At 36.3% G+C, this 21,950-nt stretch overlaps 1 long non-coding RNA gene across 15 annotated transcripts in view; it reads right to left on the minus strand.

Moving 5' to 3' along the window:
* The window catches only part of LOC147349186 (uncharacterized), a 287,797-nt gene extending 269,723 nt beyond the window's left edge, over nt 1-18,074 (minus strand). For 9 of the 15 annotated variants that reach the window (XR_015149521.1, XR_015149525.1, XR_015149529.1 and 6 more), the window contains exons 1-2: nt 17,774-18,059; nt 16,274-16,420 (exon numbers count right to left, since the gene is read on the minus strand). This is a non-coding gene — a long non-coding RNA (uncharacterized LOC147349186). Of the gene's footprint in view, nt 1-16,273; nt 16,421-17,773 lie in introns of all 15 variants that reach the window. The other 6 variants (XR_015149516.1, XR_015149517.1, XR_015149519.1 and 3 more) reach the window with 4 other exon arrangements.
* Nucleotides 18,075-21,950: the final 3,876 nt, after the last annotated feature.

The following is a 21,950-nucleotide window of genomic DNA, read 5'->3' on the forward strand; positions in this document are numbered from 1 at the left end:
AGAGGTAATTCTAAAAAGTTCTTATCACAAGAATACAAATTTTTAACTATGTGTACTAAATGAATGTTAACTATACTTATTGTAGATTATTCCAACATGTAGAAATATTATGTGGTATGTTATACACTTGAGAGTACTATGATATTATAGGTCAATTATATCTCGATTTTAAAGGTTAAATAAGTTAAAAAATAAAAATGAATTATATAATTCTGTAAAATTTGACATAAGATTAACATTAAAACACAAAAACATAAGCAAAGTATTTGAAACTATTTTTCATTAGAACAGGTAGAATTACTGTAAAACACATCAACTTTATTCAAAAAAACTACTTTGAGAAACCAGCCTTTAACTATGTAGTGAATTATATAAAACCTATTTATAGGAGTTTCTCATATTTTAGTATCTATTACCTAAATAGAAACTTTATTATTTTTTCTTCCACTTTTATTGAGATATATTTGACATGCAGTACTAAATAAGTCTTAGAGACAGGAATGGGGACCCACTCCAGTATTCTTGCCTGGAGAATTCCATGGACAGAGGAACTTGGCAGGCTACAGTCATGGGGTCGTAAAGAGTTGGAAATGACTGAGCGACTAAAACACGCAAACACACACTAAATAATTTTAAAGTGTAGAGCATAATGATTTGACTTATATACCTCATGAAATGATTATCCCAGTAAGTTCAGTGGGTGTCCATCATCTCATATAGGCTCAAAATGTTTAAAAATAGAAAATAAAAACTGTTTTTCCTCATTATAAGAACTCTTAGAATTATGCATAATAGCTTTTATATATAACATATAGCAGCATACAGGAAACCTGGGTTAGATCCTTGGGTTGAGAAGATCCCCTGGAGAAGGGAATGGCTACTCACTCCCAGTATTCTTGCATGGAGAATTCTGTGGACAGAGGAGCCTGGCAGGCTACCATCCATGGGGTTGCAAAGAGTTGGATACGACTGAGCAACTGAGCGCACACACACCAATAGATCTTATAAATGGAAGTTTGTGCCTTTCAACTGCCTTCATCCAATTTCTTCTCCCCTTACCCACCCCACCCACCTCTGATAACCACAAATCTAATCCCTTTTTCTATGAGTTAGTGTGTTTGTTTTTGAATTATGATTGACCAACGACATTGTTAGTTTCTATGAAACTACTAGTAATTTGACATTTTACACATTATAAAATGATCATCACAGTAAGTTGGTACCATTTGTCACCTTACAAATATAAAACATCATTATTGACTGTATTCCCCACACTGTACATTTTGTACCTGTGACTCATTTATTTTGCAACTTGAAGTGTGTACCCTTATCTCCCTTCCCTATTTCTCGCCTTATTATTTTTATTTAGTCTTTCAACTGAAACAAAATTTTACTGAATAATCTAGGGATATGGAACAGAATAAATGCATAAAGCACACTAAAACACCAAGATATATCAAGTAAGTTATGTTTATGATAGCATTTTGTTTTCTGTTTTGTTCTTTGTCATGCATAAAGAATGCCATAAATATTATTTTTAGGAAAAAATAATTTCTTCCTTCACCAAAGTCCAAAAGTGTTTATCTCTTACTCCTATATGGCTCTTTCTCTTATGTACTGTTTAACTCATGTTGTGTTATTATCTCCTGCAAAAAAATAAGCAAATTTCTTGATACCAGACATGTTCCTTGTCTTATTCACTACAGGCATATGTTAGAGATATTCTAAGACCACCACAATAAAGTCTATATTGCAATAAAGTTACATGGATTTTTTGATTTACCAGTTGCATATAAAAGTAACGTTTATACTGTAGTGTAGTCTGTTAAGTATGCAACAGCATTATGCCTAAAAAAACAATGTGTGTGCCTTAATTAAAAATACTTTATTATTAAAATATGCTAAATATCATCTGAGTCTTCAGTGGGCCATAGTAGTAAATAACATCAAAGATCACTCCCTGATCACAAATCACAATAAATAATAGTGAAACAGTTTGAAATATCACAAGAATTACCAAATGTGACACAAAGACATGAAGTGACCAGCTGCTGTTGGAAACATTGTGTTTAAAAGACTTGCTTGATACAGGTTGCCATAAGTATTCAATTTGTAAAATCTAAGGGCAATAAAGTAAAGCACAATAAGATGAGGCATATTTGTATTTCCTTCTCTCAGTGTCTTTCAAAGGATGGGTATTGATAAAGTAAAAAATATTAGAAGATGAGACTATAAAATGAAGTAACAACCAACAAAGTATTAATCACTTATTTTAAGTAATACCATTCAAGAAGCACCTGAAGGATATCTAAACAAATAGATTCTGAAACAGTAACCAGCAATTTTAGGAAAGTAGCCATAATATCACTGAGTTTCACAAAATCGATTTTTAAAATTGTCCAACTGAATTAATTAAATCAACCAATTTAGATTGTTACTTGGTTTCTCTTTTCCTTCAATATTATCTTTCCTGGTGTCTTTTTTGGGGGTATTATATTTTTACTACTTACTTTGTTAGTTCTGATAGGCAAAATTGTTTTATATTTACATGTTATCTCTGAACTTTATTACATAAATACTTTGAAGAAGACTCTATATGTCATTTAACTCATAAACGGTCTTATGCTTCTCTGTTTACCTCTTCATGTATGGTTTTTACTATTATAATTTTCATGGTTTAGTTTATATAATAGGACACAATGCTGTTGTTTAGTCATTAAGTCATGTCTGACTTTTGTGACCCCATGAAAGGTAGCCCACCACACTTCACAGTCCATGGGATTTCCCAGGCAAGAATATTGGAGTGGGTTGCCATTTCCCTCTTCAGGGGATCTTCCCAACCCAGGAATCAAAGCACTATCTTCTGCACTGGGATGATGATTCTTTACTATTGAGCCATCAGGGAAGTAATAGTTGAGTTTAAGTAGGCCAAGCTTATAAAAAACTGATTGAAAATAAAATTATCCAGATGTTACATAATATTCAACTCTTCCTTTGACTTGTTTGTGGAAATTAGGACTTGGTTTTTGTTGGCCATATTTTTCTGTCTTACTATTCCAAAGAGATTTTAGAATGATTTACTTTATGAAATGAGAAGAAATTGGATTTTAGACCTTTATGTTGACCCACTCTTCAACCACTAATGAAATAATTTTCCTTCATATTTGGATTCCCTTGTAATCTTACCATTTACTACATGAAGGTGAGATTACTCAATCTTGTTCTTCATGACTTCCTGCAGGTTTCCAAAGATATCACCTTTAGATCATCATTGTGGTTAATGGGAATTATATGAGATCATAGGCTCCCATGGTGTTGTGAAAGTTAATGAGAATGAGGATGTCTTTAATTCCAACTCCTTTTGGAGAGAATTTCTCTGTCTTTCCTTTGAAAATAGTACTTCTTTTATAGAGACACATACCTTTTTGTTATTCCCACTGGAAGAAAATTGTCTTCAAGGTATTGTTGTATAATGGTGAAATAGTTATCAGTAGTTAAACCATAAAAACAAAAACACTTCAACAAAAATAAACACCTCAGAAGTATAAAAAACGACAAGAGAGTATGTGAAGGTGAGTCAGCAGTAATACAGCATATGATACTTAAACATATATGAGAAGGAGAAAGAAAGTGAAAACGAAGTTGCTCAGTCATGTCTGACTCTTTACAACCCCAGGACAGTAGCCTACACAGACTCCTCTGTCCATGGGATTTTCCAGGCAAGAGTACGAGAGTGGGCTGCCATTTCCTTCTCCAGGGCATCTTCCCAACCCAGGGATCGAACCTGAGTCTCCTGCATTGCAGACAGATGCTTTACCATCTGAGCTACCAGAGAAGATAATCAGACAAAAATAAGTGACACTATCAGAGGGCAAAAGGACATGCTTATGCAGAAATGTTTAATATTACCAAGGGTCTGAACAACCCTTTAACTTCAGAATTCACTGGAGAAACTAAAAGGTCATGCCATACTTGCAGACCATATCTCTCTCTGAAGAGAGGGATATAAAACAATGAAATATGTTTTAATAAAAATAGATTAAGAACTCTTTTAAAAATACATTTCTATTTAATGCATCTTTGCATATTTCAAAGTCAATTCTTTGAATTTGCTTTTGCAGTATCTTTATTGTGTTTCTAATTTTGGCCTCTATTACTTTTTCTCACCATGTTTGTGACAAAAATTAAGAGGACATTTTCACTGTGATGCTAGAAAATGAAAGTGGTCTCTGACCTGATGTACCTGCAGAGAAATTCAGTATTTCGCATAGAACTGTCCTCAGTGTATGAAACATAATAGGTAAGTGGCATACTTGAGAAAATAGGAAAGCTAAGACTGTAACTGCTTCTGGTAAGGTGCAAAAATCTGACACATATTCAAATTATCTGCAACATTTTATTCTAACTGGGTAAGCATTGCTAAATAAAGTAATTTATACTTAAAGCCAATATGTAGCATGATCTTTCAAATTTATTTTCGGACAAAATATGTGAAGAAACAACTAACGTCATAGTACAAATCTCTGAAGACAAATTATATCATAAGTTATCTATCATTATTTTTAACATTTATTATGCCTTCCTGGGCTCAGCCAGTAAAGAATCTGCCTGCAGTGCAGGAGACCCGGGTTTGATCCCTAGGTCAGGAAGATCCCCTGGAGAAGGGAATGGCTAACCATTCCAGTATTCTTGCCTGGCGAATTTCATGGACAGAGGAGCCTGGTGGGCTATAGACCATGTGATCATAGAGAATTGGAATGACTGAGTGACTAACATTTTCACTTTCTTATGCACAATTGAGGAACTTTTCCCTTCCTCCCTCTCTTCTTTACTTTCCATCTCTCTCTCCAAATGCATATGTAAATATATATAAAGAAAGAGAAATACACGCATGTGTACATGTATGCTCATGTTTATAATGAAGTATAATTAAGCTGTTAACATATTCATAAATAGAATTGAAAAATTTTCTGTTTTCCTGCTATTTATAAATATAGCATGATGTTATTAGCCTTATTGTACTTCATTACAAAAAGGAATAATCATTTAACTACTTAAAACTTACTTTAAATTTGTTTTAAATGTTTAAATATTATGAAAGATGTCCTGATGAATATACTTGTGAAAACAACTTTTGAGTTGTTTTCAGCATCTCTTTAATTATAGATGCATTTGACATTATACAATGTACTTATAATTATTCACACATTATAACTAATGCACTATGACAAGTAATTTTATTCATTTATTAAATGTTAATAGATGCATAAACATATTCTATTTATTGTTATAGAAGCAAAGATATAGAAATACACAAAAAATAATGCTACCTTGATTCATGGATTTTATAATGAAGAGAGGGAGACAGACAAAGATAAGTATGAATATATATAGTATATTAGATGTTCAGTCTTCTATAAAGGAAAATAAAGTAGAAAAGAGGAAGTAGTGACAGAGGAGGGCAATTTACTAGTGAGAAGTTAATACTTGAATAAAGACATGAGGAATACAAAACCATGGGCCACACAATTATCTGGAAAAGGGAATTTCAGCAACAGGGAACAACAAATGCAAAGGCATTGAACCAGCAATGAAATACTGCAAGGAATCCACTGTGATGGGAATAGAAAGTGATGGCAAAGTGTCAGGAGATAACCTTGAAGAGGTAGCTGGGATTGCAGATCATGTAGGGTTTTGTAGGCTTTCCTGATTTTGTATTTTGTTCTGAGTGATACTGGAAACCTCAGAGGCTTTTGAACAGATAGTGAAATCTCCAACTTGCTTTTTAACAGGATATCTCTGGCAGTTAATCAGAAAATCAACAGAAGAGGACCAGGAGTTACATCAGATTTAAAAAGGTACTTGCAATTTCCCAGGTGAGATATGTCTGTGATATGACGTGGTTGTAGTAGAGGTTATTAAGGGGAGGTAAAAAGTCTAGTCCTACTTTAAAAGTTGAGCCAAGAAAATACTGTTGAAAGATTGGAAGTCATAAAGAAGAGAAGGAAAGTGTTCCAGGTGACTCCAATATTTGACCTGAGCTATCAGAGAGATGGAACAATCATGGGTTAATATGAGGAGATTTTGGAACTTGCAGTCATGAAGCCAAGATTAGAATTCACTTTTGAAAATGGTGAATTTGAGATGCAATTGATATTTGCATTGATGTGGAATTTGAGATGAAAATGGTGAAGAGATATTGAGTGCTTGCTTTAATGTGAATCTAATGTTCATGGGCAAGGCCAAGGAAAGAGATGTGATTTGGGGATTCAACAGCAGGTGGCTCAGTGGTGAAAGAATCCACGTGCAATGCAGGAGACCCAGATTTGATCCCTGAGTCAGGAAGATCCCCGGAGGAGGACATGGCAACCCACTTCAGTATTCTTGCCTGGAGAATCCCATGGACAGAGGAGCCTGGTGGGCTACAGTCCATAAGGCCACAGAGAGTCAGGCATGACTGAAGCAACTTAGCATGCAAACACAGTGGGAGGCTGGTTTTTAATGCCATAGACTGGATGAGATCATCAAGAGATTAAGTGACATCAAAGTGAAGAGACTCACGATTTGAAACCTGGAGGCACCAGCAATAAAAGTTTAGAGAGATAAGTACGAATAAGCAAAGATCATTAAATAAATGATCAGTGAACACAAAAGGAAATGAGGAAATCATACTATTCTTAAAAGCCTCATGAATGTTTTGGGAGGTGAGAGTGATCAGAGTCTTCAAATTCTACTTCTAGATCAAGATGAGATTTGAAATAAAATTGGAGGCAAATGATTCACCAATCATTTGACTAAGTTTTTCATCAAATACTCACTGAGGTTATTTCTAAAGGAAGAATACATTTGCCAGTGTTTATTTGACTTTAAATAAAATGTTAAAACTTATAAATAACATTTTAATATATAAAAAAAGAAAATGTAGGTTATTTTTTAAATGACAGGTAAAAATATCAGCATCTTGTCACTTTGATATAAAAATGTAAAAATATATTTCATCTTGACTCTTAGCAATAATGTCCAAAAATAATCTTATCTTTAAACAAAAAATGTTAAAACAATATTTTAAAAACATTACATGAACATAATTGAGCTATGTGGATGTAAAAAGTATCTGCTGGGATGCATTATACAAACCATGGAATTTGAATTAGCCCAATGTATTAACATATAAATGAAATTCCCAGCCTAGTTAAACAAAACCAATACTACAGACATCACCATATTTTAATCAATGGAAGTTTCCAATTTGAAAAACATTTTTGATTGTTCTGATTATGAAAGGACTATAGCTGTTTTATAGTGAGTTCATAATCTGATTCTAACCCACGAGTCCAATTTCATCTTCCTGCATCTCTCTGCCTAGCCCATCTACATTTTACATGAAACTTATTGTCTTCTGAGCATAAATCCTAAATCCATTTAAAACTATCTGCTTTTGTAACATGATCCCAGCTAACTTTAAAAAACAAATAACCTATTCATCGTCTTCTCTCATTTCCTCAGTAATTTCTTGAACATACTTCTCTAACTAAGGCTTCTGTTCCTGTGTTAAGTATTCATTGTCAGCATTGCAAATGCTCTTCCTGGCTTACATAGTCCAAATCTGTTTCCTTTGTCCTCAATGGTCTTAGCTTTCACTGCATGTTGTGCCTTTTGTCCTTATCTTGCCAAGTGAAAACCTATCCCCTGCCCTGTGCTGTACAGAACCACAATTCTATAGAGGGCACACAGGGATTGGATGCTAAGTTCAACTTTTTGTTCTTTGTAGGCTGTATGTGAGATATTGGTGTATTATCTCAGTTTGTTGAAGGCAGGCCTTATTCAAAATCTTCCTGTAGTCTCTTCCTGGATTCATGCCTATTTTATGGATTTCCTTGAACTTCATATAATTTTGTATTGCCCCTTAATGACTTACAAATGAAGCAAGCATTGAACAAAACTATCAAATATTAAAGTGAAACTAGTAATGAAATGCTCTCCCTGTCTCAGTGGGTCAGTGCACCCATTTTCCAGTTGCTGTGAATGAGAGTGTTCATAGCTAATGACTGCCCTTCTTCTACAATGGGTTGCTCATTGGACTTGCCTAACTGAAGTTGCTTCCTCAGGGAAGTTACTTCCTCTCTCCAAGATTGACTGGCACTGAGGACAAAGATCCAGCTCCTTTTTTTTGTTTGTTTTGTTTTCTTTTTTGCTTCATTGAAAGATAACTTGACTGGCTGGGTCATACTCCAGAGCACTCTCCCTCTACTCCCCAATTTCCAAACTCGACAACATGTGTATATGCATAACAGTAATACATAATAGTGGTGGTGGGGGGGTAGATCCAGAATAATGTTTATGTTATGGGACCGTTTTTGTAAAAGACAGAATATAAACATCACTGCTGCTGTTGTTTGGTCACTCAGTCGTGTCTAACTTTTCTGCGACCCCATGGACTGTAGACTGCTAGGCTTCTCTGTTCATGTGATTTTCTAGACAAGAATACTGGAGTGGGTTGCCACTTCCTTCTCCAGCTGATCTTTCTGACCCAAGGATCGAACCTGTGTCTCCTGCACTGGCAGGCAGAGTCTTTACACTGAGCCACCAGGGAAGCCCCAATATAAACACATTTTGGTAAACATAGAATATCTCTAGAAATATACACAGGATGAAAATAAAGCATGCCTCTATTTGAGTGTTTGAGATATTAAGAGAAAAATAAAGAAGAAAATGTATTCTTATTTTTAAACTTTTTATTTTGTATTGGAGTATAATCAGTTGACAATATTGTGGTAGTCTCAGGTGAACAGTGGGGACTCAGCCATACATATACCTGTATCCATTCTCCCATAAACCCCCCTCCCATCCAGACTGACAAATAACCTTGTGCAGAGTTCCATGTGCTACACAATAGGTCTCTGTTAGTAAAATGCTGTACTATGTGCACGCATTACTTATTCAAAAGTATTATTATTGTTTTCATTTTCAAAGGTAACTGATTTTATCAGTAGCTGTTTTCAGTTTGTGTGCAAGGCTAGCCACTGTTAGGAATCAGAGACAATGTCACAAAAAATCAAATTGTGACTCCTTTGTTTGAGATAGTTTTGACTATAATTCAGACCACTGATGGGTTGGAAAGCATCACAAGTTCAGATCAGCATTTTGGGGAGCTCGGGTGTGAGTCTGGCATTGATTTTTATGAACCTGGGACATTGGAACCTACCTGCTCCACGGAACAAGCTTCAGTCTTCAGGCAGGTAATCAGGGAAGAGCTGTTAGTTTGGCAAATGGCTAACTGATGAATTATATATATTTTATGAATTATATTTTTACAGTTCATACTTACGCTTGCATAATGTGAAAAATAACTTGCATCTAAAGGAATGGCATAGGAAAGAATCTACCGGGAGGAGAGATACACCAGAGAAAGAGGAAAACACTAAAAATTTTAAATCATACGCCAAAATATAAACAAAATTTGATTTATTTAACCAAAATATATTGAAAATAAGGATTGTGGAAGTGATTCAATAGGGATCTATTAAGATTTCTAAGATATTTACTGAAACCAAGATTTAGCTATCTTGGAAAACCAATGAAGTTTAATCAATATATATTCATTTTGCTTTGTTTTATTTTTAGTTTTATAAGTACCATCGTCCAAGCCTTGATGTCAACTGTGCCATTAAACAGGGCTGAGATTAATAGGTATGAAAAATGTCACCTGGATAGGGATTTGGAAAATAATTTTTAGCTCTATGAGTTTAGATTAAATGCTATAAAAATCTAGTGCTTTAACCTTAAACATGCTGAGGATAATGATTGTTTAGACACTTTCTGAGACAAATATCATATACTATGTTATCTATTCCTATTAGATACACAGAATAGTGGCTCTGAATATATAAAATGTCTTTTATCTCAAATATTTGTTACAAAACGTTTAACTTTTTAACACGCATTTATAGGGCTTTAATTTACAAGGACATTTTACATGCCAAATATGTGCCTGGCTCTCTGCTAAGGCATACAAATGTGTAAAATGTTATTTTTAACAAGAGAGCTTCATGATCTAGAGGGGAATAAGACATACTAATATGAAAGAGCATTATGAAGTCATTACCCAGGTAAAGAATGTAAAAATTTTGCATTATTACTTAGAGATTGTAAAAGACATAATAGGGAGCCCAGGTTACCGAAATATTTACATATTCCAAAACATCTTACAGGAAACCCAAACTTTTTGGCCAACCCTTTAGAATATTCTCAATAGTATACCTCAAGCGACAAAATTTCAAGAAATTCTTTTTTTTTTTTTTATTCCTAGTTAGCTAAAAGACTCACACAATGTAAAACATAAATCTCTTTTGAAACCCTTGAGTTTGTCTCATGATTTGACAGCACTTCTTATTACATGTTCCATCCTATTTCAACAAGTGGTGCTGGGAAAACTGGTCAACTACATGCAAAAGAATGAAACTAGAACACTTTCTAACACTATACACAAAAATAAATTCAAAATGGATTAAAGACCTAAATGTAAGACCAGAAACTATAAAACTCTTAGAGGAAAACATAGGTAGAATACTCTTTGACATAAATTGCAGCAAGATCCTTTATGACCCACCTCCCAGAGTAATGGAAATAAAAACAAAAATAAACAAATGGGATATAATTAAAATTAAAAGCTTTTGTACAATGAAGGAAGGTAAAAGGACACCCCTCAGAATGGGAGAAAATAATAGAAAACAAAACAACTGCCAAATAATTAATCTCCAAATATATAAGCAGCTCAAGCAGCTCAACACCAGAAAAACGAGCAACCCAATCAAAATGTGAGCAGAAGACCTAAACAGACATTTCTCCAAAGAAGATACGCAGATGGCTAATAACACACGAAAAAATGTTCAATATCACTCATTATTAGAGAAATGCAAATCAAAACCACAGTGAGGTATCATCTCACACTAGTCAGCATGTCCATCATCAAAAAGTCTACAAACAATAAATGCTGGAGTGGGAAAGGGAACCCTCTTACACTGTTGGTGGGAATGAAAACTGTACAGGTACTATGGAGAAGAGTGTGGAGATTCCTTAAAAAACTGGGACTAGAACTGCCATACGACTCAGCCTACAAAGGTCTGTATAGTCAAAGCTATGGTTTTACCAGTAGTTATATATGGATGTGAGAGCTGGACAATGTAAAAGGCTGAGAGCCGAAGAATTGATGTTTCTGAACTGTGGTATTGGAGAAGACCCTCTAGAGTCCCTTGGACTGCAAGATCAAACCAGTAAATCCTAAAGGAAATCAGTCCTGAATATTCACTGGAAGGACTGATGTTGAAACTGAAGCTCTGATACTTTGGTCACCTGATGTGAAGAGCCGACTCACTGGAAAAGAACTTGATGTCACTAAAGATTGAAGGCAGGAGGAGAAGGGGACGACTGAGGATGAGATGGTTGGATGGCATCACCGACTCAATCGACATGAGTTTGAGCAAACTCTAGGAAATGGTGAAGGACAGGGAAGTCCAGCATTCTGCAGTCCATGGGGTTGCAAAGAGTTGGACAAAACTGAGCGACTGAACAACCACCACCCAGCAATCCCACTGCTAGGTATATACCCCGAGGAAACCATGTTATTTTAAATAGAGGGAGATATTATTTTATACAGCAGAACTAAAACTACAAGTACAATCTTCACTGAAAATGAAGAGAGCTAAAAACCAGAAAACACAAATTAGATGGTGGAGCTGCCAGAACAGAGGAGATAAAACTAGACAAATGGATGTGGAAGCAGAGACAGAATCCTGGACTAGGATCTCAGAAAAGAGCTGGAATAGTACCATTCTCAAAAGTGAGGCAAAGTCTATGTTTACAACAGATGTGGGTACTGTCTCTAGGAGATTTTCTGAATGCTATTTTGGCCTAAGATGCAGCAGAAATGGACCTAAATGAGAAATACCATAGGCAGGCCATATTTGGTTCACAGGAAATTTTTTTCCTGCAGTTGAGAGAAATAAAGACTGAATTTTGAATCGCCACACAGCTACATAACTTAGGTAACTGGGTCAGAGTTGTGAGGAGTAAGAGTTAAATGCACTCAATAGGCTTACAGAATATAACTCCAGGACGCAAGAACAATGCTCTGTTATCTAACTTGAAAAACAGTCCCCATCCTGTTCCTACGTCTTTCTCTCTCTCTCCCTCCCTCTACCTCTCTCACACACACACTCATCCTCTAAGCACACCCTCTCCCCCTGCAACACGTTAAACACACCTATCTCTCTTACAAAGAGCCAGTCCTGGAAGAGTACTCAACTATTTCAAAGAATAATCTAAGAAGCAGCCAGGATAGGCTCTATATTAATGTACTAGACAGAGAGAGGGAAGGGAGGGAAGGAGGAAAAACAGAACTGGAGGAAGAGAAGAAAAGGTGGGTCGGTGGGCAGGAGGGAACAGGAAAAAGCCTCTCCAGAAGACAATACTTAGTAGAAAATATTGCCAAGACAAGAAACCTGAAAAAGGCATTACTAAAACCTTAAAGAGCAATAACATATTGGCCTGTATGGGGCTAGAGTACAGATTAGAACCACCTGACAGGGAAGAAATATTGAGGTGACAGAGATATAAAATGTGAGAAGTCAAAGCAGTGGAGGAAAAAAATGATCATTAAAAAATAGAAAAGTTTAGGGACCTCCCTAGTGGCCCAGTGGTTAGGCAGCCACCTGCAAACACAGGGGACATGGGTTCAATCCTTGGCCCGAGAACTACCATCCCACACACCACAGGGCAATTAAGCCCATGCGCCCACCACAACTACTGAGCCTTTGTGCCCTAGCGCCTGCCTGCCACCACAGGAGAAGCCATTGCAACAGGAAGCCTGAGCAACCCAACTAGAGAGCAGCCCCCGCTTCACCACACTAGAGAAAGCCCATGCACAGCAACCAAGACCCAGCACAGCCAAAATTAAATTAAAAAAAATAAAAATAAATAGAAAAAGTTGGAAATGCATGAAAAAACTGAGACGCTTCTATAATCACTGGAAATGAAGTCTAGAGAGGACAAAATTTTTTTTAAAAAACTAAAATGATATGAGACAAAGCAAAGACTAAAGTGATAAATAGGATAATTATAGAGATGAGAAAATAAGATCTAGCATATATATAACTGACCTCTCCAAAAAAGCAATTTAGTAAAATTTTCCAGATATAAGACAACATATTTTCAAATGGAAAAGATACAGCATATCTCCCCCCAAAAAACTAGTAAAGTACATTAAAAAATACATATGTTAATAAATTACTAGATGTCAAAGATTTTTAAACGCCAATTAAAATTTTAGCTGTCTTTTATGATCAGGACTTAGAGGCTTCAAAAACCCAGAGACACATTTTTAAGGGTAATTTTGGAACTTTTTCCATTGGCACAGTTAGAGCCTACATCCACACTGATTTGGGAAAATCATATTAAAAAATGAACATGAAAATTTCTTGTTTACCATTTCACTATGATACATGGTTTCTGATTAGGCATTTATTAAATATTTGCAGAAGTAACACATCAATCAATAAATGGTTTGGAAAATTAATTTACTCTGAAATGAATTGGAGTGTTTTAGTACTACTCTTGTCTGATAATTGTCAAAGCATAAGTATCTGCTTTTAACCTATAACAGAGCTTCTACAATTCAATGAATTATTGGATAAAACTACCAGGACCTCTAGCACCCATCTAATCAAAACACCAATTTAAATAAGTAGTGTAGAGAATTTACATAAAGGATATGCATTTACTACTTTTTAACTTATTTTCTTACATTTGCTTTTTAATCATGGAAGATAATGTGATTGTCTTATACATGTGCTGAGTTTGACCCCTTGTAAGTGCTTACAGAAATGTATGCTGATATTGATACCATAAGTCTTTAATTATGGCGTTATGAGAAAGGGTCCTTTGACACTAAAATTACAGTGTTTATTGCTTAGAGAAGAGCAAGGGAATATTTCTTAGGTCTTATATTAAGAAATAATGTATACAGCTTATTGCAAAATAAATTGAATAGAGACTGTTGGATTCTGATAGATCTCCAAGAGCAGATGGAGTTTTGAACTAAGACTTGAGGAAGGAATGCATACCAACCAATACAACTCATAAAACGGACAAAGGCATTTTATGCACAACAGCCTGTAATGAGGAGTATTTCTATCTACAGTGGATCATTTGTCTAATTTTAAGGAGCAAATGATGGAATGTCTGGACATTAATGTCTGTGAACTTGAGATCCTGCCAGGATGCCTAATCTAAAGCCCTCATGACAACATCCATAAAAACAAATCTCTGCTTCCTTTGTTGATGCTGTTTGTTGAAATGCAACTTGGTCCCCACGGTCTTTACATTTTTATCAATATGGACAAAAGACAACCTCACATCATTTGTAGTTAACATCCATGGAATCTTGTTATGCCAGACATAGGTCATAAACTTAACATTTAAAAGTGTTTCCTGCTTTTTCTCTGTCTCAAATCACTTGTCTCTGTCGCTGTGTCTCAAACTAAAGTTAATATAATACCATCACAAGCATTGTATAATGTAATATACACCAATTTTCTTTTTAAAGTTATATTGATTTGAGAACTAACCAACTTTTTACAGTTAAATGTCAGTAACAATAGCTTAACCTTTAAGGGATTTTGCAGGATGTTAAGATTTCTGCTGAGTAGATCAGCTTTATACCAGGCAAGCACTACAGGGTGGTGGCGCTTGCAAGTCTTAGAAAATAATAGGGGTTGATAAAGACTAGTGCTCTAAGGGCTGACAGGTGAGGACATCAACTAACAGAGAAGGTAATGATTCATGGGTATTTGTTAGGACAATATTGCTTGGGCCTTTACAGGCTTCTTTAACTATACAGTGCACTGTATTAACTCAAGTATTTCCAAATGCTTGACTATATGATTACCCAATAGCCATTTGGACCTCATGGGGGAAATGATACATATGTATCAATCATCTTTGTATTTATTTTTAATTAAAAAACAAATCCCAGGGAGATAAATAATAAGGCCACAGAAATGTAGAAATGGAAACTGAGTCAGTGCTAACATTGCCTGTGTTTTAAAATTTCAAAAATAAAGAAGTAACAAGGTTGAATAAATAAACTACTTTAATAATCCTTTGAATTATAGACTTATGAAATCTTAAAGCCCTAAAAGGGAGACTCTCCTAATACATACACAAAAGTGTCTAATAATTGCCTGTCACCTGTGTTAGGTGTTATATGAAGGGAAATGATTGTTAAATTGGGGAGAAGGGTGGTAGGTATGAAAAAAATAATCAATGCAAAAATAAACAAACTTAAAAAAGAAAGAAAAGGAGAAATGGGAGAGAGGAATGGATGGAGGAAGCAAAAAAGGAAAGCGATGACACTTAAGTTGGAATTTATAGACTAAAAATGAAAAGGAAGATGAGATTAACTTTAGACTCCTGATAACAAAAGCAATGGAGGAATGAAAATTTATGGTGATTTAAGGACTGTAAGTAGAACAAGGTAGTTAAATATAAAGGCTGCAGAAAAAAAACTATAGTTAAATACAAGAAGCTAAATTGGAGCAAACTGTGAAAGGCTGTACTGGCTCCATAACAGTGCTTTGCTGTACTTGCTGCAGCAAATGAAGCAACATAAAATGGCTTTAAATTGAGAGGTAATACCTTATTTACCATTTATTTTTATGAATATCAATGTGCTATTTACTTAATTTAACATAGTATTAATGCAACTCTATATAAAATAAAACACATTTGATGTTGATTTTAAATCAAATACCCCCTGTCTCCTTTTTCTTATACACCCATCAGCACCTCAAGCCTCTCAACTGGTTTTCCTGCCTCCATTTTTGACCTTTTCAAATTCATCCTGGAGAATTCAGTTACAAAATTCTTTCTAAACCAAAATATTCCATCTTATCTTAAAAAAAAAAAAAAAAAAAAAACTTCAGTGGCCTTTCGTTGTGCCCATAAAGAAGAACAAACTACTTTTAAAATGTAGATTATAAGGTTCATTCTAATCTCAAACATTGGCACTATCTGCTACTTCACTCCACACTGCTACCCTCTGGGTCTAAGCTCTAACTGTACTTATTTCTCAGTATTTTTAACCACAAGGTCTTCATTTTTCTGGTCTTTGCCTGAAATACATCACACACTCTACCACATTCAATCAAACAATTTTAACACCTAAACCCCACTATATAGATGAGGAAACTTAAAAACACCTAATTTGGTAACTTACCAAAATCACAAAACGAAGTGAAGATCAGGATCTGAGCTTGAGGAATTCAACTTCAGAGTCCATACTGGAACTGTGAAAGGAAGTTTCTGGGGAAATTTTCTGAAGCAGCGTCCCAGCTAGGTTAAGTGCAATAGGAAAATATTTCCCCTGTAGTGGGAAAATAGTAATACACACTTAGAGTTTAATTCAACCCAATGCATCATTTGTTTGTATTTGTCACTTACAAATACAAGTATGTGAAACTGAATCTCAGTGCTCTCCTATTCTAGACTGATTTCAACGTGTTCTAAAACCTGAGTTCTTTACATCGCCATGCATCATTCTTTCCGTAAATTGCGTCTTCAGGCCAATAGTTTTGACCCGTAGAAACTGATAGAAGACTTGAAAGTGATAATGCTGGACTTTTTGTGAAGAAATAAAGAGTATCATGCTAGATATTAAAGTGCAAGGTTTACAAAGGTTTGGGGACACTTTCAAGGAAACACAGAATAATTATCAGTGGATGTGCTTTGCTGTTGTGGAGGGATTAGAAGTAGTCACTGGAGTCAGGAGGTTGATCAAAAATTATGAGACTTCCCTGGTGGTCCAGTGGCTAAGACTCCACGCTCCCAGTGCAGGGCGCCGGGGTTGCATCCCTGGTCAGGGAATTAGATCCCATGTGCTGCAACTAAAAATTAGATCTCGCATGATGCAGCTAAAGATCCTGTGTGCTGCTACTAAGACCCGCACATGTTTAAATAAAAATATTTATAAAATTTGCATGAAGATTAGCATGGTAGGCACTGCAGTAATTTCAGGGGCTGTGGAGAAAAGTGAAAAGAGTTTTTACATGAAATGTGATTTCTTCAGAATTAAGAGAAAAAACAGTGTTTAAAAAGAAAGATGGTAACGATAACCCTGTGTACGAGACAGCAAAAGAGACACTGATGTATAGAACAGTCTTATGGACTCTGTGGGAGAGGGTGGGAAGATTTGGGAGAATGTCATTGAAACATGTGAAATGTCATGTATGAAACGAGATGCCAGTCCAGGTTCAGTGCACGATGCTGGATGCTTGGGGCTGGTGCGCTGGGAAGGCCCAGGGGGATGGTATGGGGAGGTTGGGAGGGAGGAGGGTTCAGGATGGGGAGCATGTGATTTTTTTTTAAAAGTAATAAAGAGAATTAAAAAAAAAAAAAAAAAAAAAAAAAAAAAAAAATAAAAAGACAGCCTTTTGATTTTGTTTTGTTTTTCAGTGATAATGCATTACTTTAACTTATTTATAACTATAAAACAACAACAATGAAGTAACAGACCATAAGAGCACCTCCAAAGCTAAAAACTGGGACTAACAGTTTCCCATAAGCCATTTAAAAAGCTTGGAAATTGTCACTCTATCCTACAGCAAGTAAAAGCTAACTTGAAAAATCAACAACACTTAGGTCCGTAAGAAAAGTAAGCAAAAGTGTCCCCCCATGCATTGGAGAGACAGATGGGCGAATCCAGAGAATCGTAACTTACCTGAGCAGAAATCCACAAGCTGAAATGTTAATGGAAAGCTAGCACTGGCATACAGCTACCTGAACTGCCATTGATGAATTTCTGGAGGCTCAGTGTGGACAACTCTGAGAATTAAAAACTCCAGAGGGTCCAAAGCATAGTTGGAGTTTGACCTCTTGGAGTTTTAGCAGGTTCTCACAATGAATAATAAGAGAACTTCCCTCACCCTTTCAGCTTCTGCTGGAAAAAGGAACCATTTTGAAGTTTTCCAGAATATGCTGTCCTTAACAAGATGTGTCCCCAGGAGAAAGTATTTAAGGATAATCTAACCCAGTTGGGATTTATCAGCGCTTAATTGACCTGAGAGACTAGAAACAGCCAATTCTAGGTATCTCTAGCCTTCTACCTAGAGGAAGAGACATACCCAAATCCAGCCCACTCTGGTCATCCTGTCCTACCTAAGGAGTGCTGAGAAACACGTGTAAGTTCACAGCCCAGGGACACAGGTGGAACTAGAAAACTGAGAACTAATAAAACAACTATAGCACACTTCCCCTCCCCCAACACTTTATCACCTCATCACTAAAGGCTTATTTACAGCAGTTCGTTTTATCTAGTATGGCAGGTTCAGCTATCAAAGTTAGGTTGAACCTTAAAAGTAGTAGTTTGAATCATTAAAAGGTAGTTTAAACGCAAAAATCCTGTTGGAAGAGACATAGCAAAACTTGTGTGTGTGATAAGAATATTTAGGACAAACTCTCAGCAAATTTCAAGTATACAATACTGTATTATTAACTATGATACCGAAAGCTCAGTCGCTACACCTGTGCCAACTTAAATCTTGGAGGCAGAGTTCTGAGTGCAGTAGAAAAGGATAGTTTTAGTGCTTTGCCAAGGGAGACATTCTGCCTCAAAAAACTATGTGTCTCAACCCAGGAGGGTCTGATGAAGAGTATTAAAACAATGATTTAAAGGTAGGGGTCTCTGACAAGATTGGAATGAAAACTGAAAACACCTTTTCCAGTCCTGTGGCCACTGCTAACTTTTCCAAATTTGCTGGCATGTTGAGTGCAGCACTTTCACAGCATCATCTTTTAGGATTTGAAATAGCTCTACTGGAATTGCATCACCTCCACTAGCTTTGTTCGTAGTGATCCTTCCTAAGGCCCATTTGACTTTGCACTCCAGGATATCTGGGTCTAGGTGAGTGATCACACCATCGTGGTTATCTGGGTCATGAAGATCTTTTTTGTACAGTTCTTCTGTGTATTCTTGCCATCTCTTCTTCAGTTTTCATTCCAATCCCAAAGAAAGGCAATGCCAAAGAATGTTAAAACTATCACACAAATGCTCTCATCTCACACGCTAGCAAAGTAATGCTCAAAATTCTCCAAGTCAGGATTCAACAGTATGTGAAACGTGAACTTCCAGATGTTCAAATTAGATTTAGAAAAGCCTGAGGAACCAAAGATCAAATTGCCAGCATCCGCTGGATAATCAAAACAGCAAGAGTTTCAGAAAAACATCTACTTCTGTTTTATTGAGCCAAATCCTTTGTGTGGATCACAACAAACTGTGGAAAATTCTTCAAGAGATGGGAATACCAGACCACCTGACCTGCCTCTTGAGAAATCTGTATGCAGGTCAGGAAGCAGCAGTTAGAACTGGATATGGAGCAAAAGACTGGTTCCAAATCAGGAAAGGAGTACATCAAGGCTGTACATTGTCATCCTGCTTATTTAACTTATATGCAGAGTACATCTTGTGAAATGCTAGACTGGATGAAGCACAAGCTGGAATCAAGATTGCCGGGAGAAATATCAGTAACTTCAAATATGCAGATTACACCACCCCTATGGCAGAAAACGAAAAAGAACTAAAGAGCCTCCTAATGAACATGATAGAGGAGAGTGAAAAAGTTGCCTTAAAATCCAACATTCAGAAAACTAAGATCATGGCATCCAGTCCCATCACTTCATGGCAAATAGATGGGGAAACAATGGAAACAGTGACAGACTTCATTTTCTTGGGCTCTAAAATCACTGCAGATGGTGACTGCAGCCATGAAATTAAAATACGTTTGCTTCTTAGAAGAAAAGCTATGACCAACTTTAGACAACATATTTAAAAGCAGAGACATTACTTTGCCAACAAAGCTCCATCTAGTCAAAGCTATGGTTTTTCCAGTAGTCATGTATGGATGTGCCTACTGAGTGTCTGAACTTAACTGACAAGATTAGGGTGTTAGCAGGCTTTGTTTTTGTTTTCCAGTCACTAAGTTGTGTCTGACTCCTTGCGACCCCATGGACTGCAGCACACCATTGTCCCTGTCGCTGTCCTTCACTAGCTCTCAGAGTTTGCTCAGATTCATGTCCCTTGAGTTGGTAATGCTATCTAACCATTTCATCTTATGTTGACCCCTTCTCCTCCTTAGCAGTCTTGTACTCCCTTAATCTCATCTCAGGTGGTCAGGTGTCTGGAATCCTAAATCTTGGCTCTTACATCTTGCCTCAGGTGCTTTCTTGGCTGCTCCTCTTTTGATTAGCAACTGTTCCAATCTGGCCTTTGGAACTCAGGAAAGGTCAAGAAGGCTGGAATCTTGCCTACAAGCAATAGGAGACAGAAAGGGCCTCCATGCCTGAGAGCCCCACAGAGTCCTACTCAGTTTCACGCATAGTCATGATGTCATTCATTAAATCCTCAGGACGTCTTTATTTTATAACTGAAAAATTGTACCCTTTGATTATCTCCCATCCCCCCACTCCTCAGCCCTGGAAACCACCATTCTCTGCTTTTGTGAGTTTGTTTTTTATTTTTTAGATTGCACATGTAAGTGATACCATATGGCATTTATCTTTCTCTTTCTTATTTCACTTAGCGCAATTCCAGGTTCATCCATGTTGCAACAAATGGCAGAAGTTACTCCATTTTTTAAGGCTGGATAACGTCTCACTAATATATACCTCATTCTCTTTTATCCACCCATTGTGCGTTCTATTAACAGTGGCTTCCCCGGTGACACCACTGTAAATAACCACCTCCCAATGCAGGAGAGTTGGATTCAATCCCTGGGTGGGGAAGATCTCCTGGTGTAGGAAATGGCAACCCACTCCAGTATTCTTGCCTGGAGAATTCCATGGACACAGGAGGCTGGAGAGCTATAGTCCATGGGGTTCCAGAGAGTCAGATACGACTGAAGTGACTTAGCACACACATTCCCTGGTGGCTCAGTGGTAAAGAATCGGCCTGCTAATTCAGGAGACACAGAAGACCAGAGTTTGATCCCCAGATCAGGACGATCCCCTAGAGAAAGAACATGCAACCCACTCCAGTACTCTTGCTTGGAAGATTTCATGGATGGAGGAGCCTGGAGGTCTATATTTCATGGGGTCACAAAGCGTCAGATCCACAAATGATCCACTGAGCATGCACACATAACCATGTACAAGGGTTCCTTTCTCTCAACACCCTTGCTAACACTTGTTATCTCTTGTCTTTTTTATAATCACCATGCTAACAGGTGTGAGATGATGTATCACTGTGGCTTTGATTCACATTTCTCTGATAACTAATGATGTTGAACATCTTTTTTATGTACCTGATAGCCATTTGTACGTCTTTGTAAAAATGTCTGTTCAGGTCCTTTTCCAATGTTTTAATTGGATTATATGGCTTTTTATTTTTGTTTTTATTTTATGCCATTGAGCTGTTCTAGCTCCTTACACTTTTTAGGTATTAACCTTTTACCAAATATACGGTTTACAAATATTGCCTCCTATTCCATAGACTGCCTTTTCATTTTGTTGATTGTTTCCTCTATGTGCATAAACATGTTTAGCTTAATGTATTGAATAGTTTTACTTGTTTATTTTTGAATTTTTCAGTTTTACTCCTATTATTGATTTCTAGTTTCATACCACTGTGGTCAGAAAAGATATCTGATGTGATTACAGCCTACTTAAATGTGTTAAAACTTGTTTGTGACTTAATATATGATTTACTCTGGATAATGTTCCTTGTGCACTTAGAAGTATATATGGTGCTATTCAATGGAATGCTGTTAATGTGTCTATTAGGATATTTGATTTACAGTGTTATTTACATCCACTCTTTCCTTATTAGATTTGTCCAGATGAGCTGTCTAGTCTGAAAGTAGGATAATTAAATCCCCTACTATCATTGTATTATTGTCAATTTC

This window comes from Bos grunniens, chromosome 21 (assembly GCF_055505025.1).
Source record: "Bos grunniens cultivar Pamir isolate PY7600 chromosome 21, Bosgru_T2T1.0, whole genome shotgun sequence".
Classification (NCBI taxonomy): domain Eukaryota; kingdom Metazoa; phylum Chordata; class Mammalia; order Artiodactyla; family Bovidae; genus Bos; species Bos grunniens.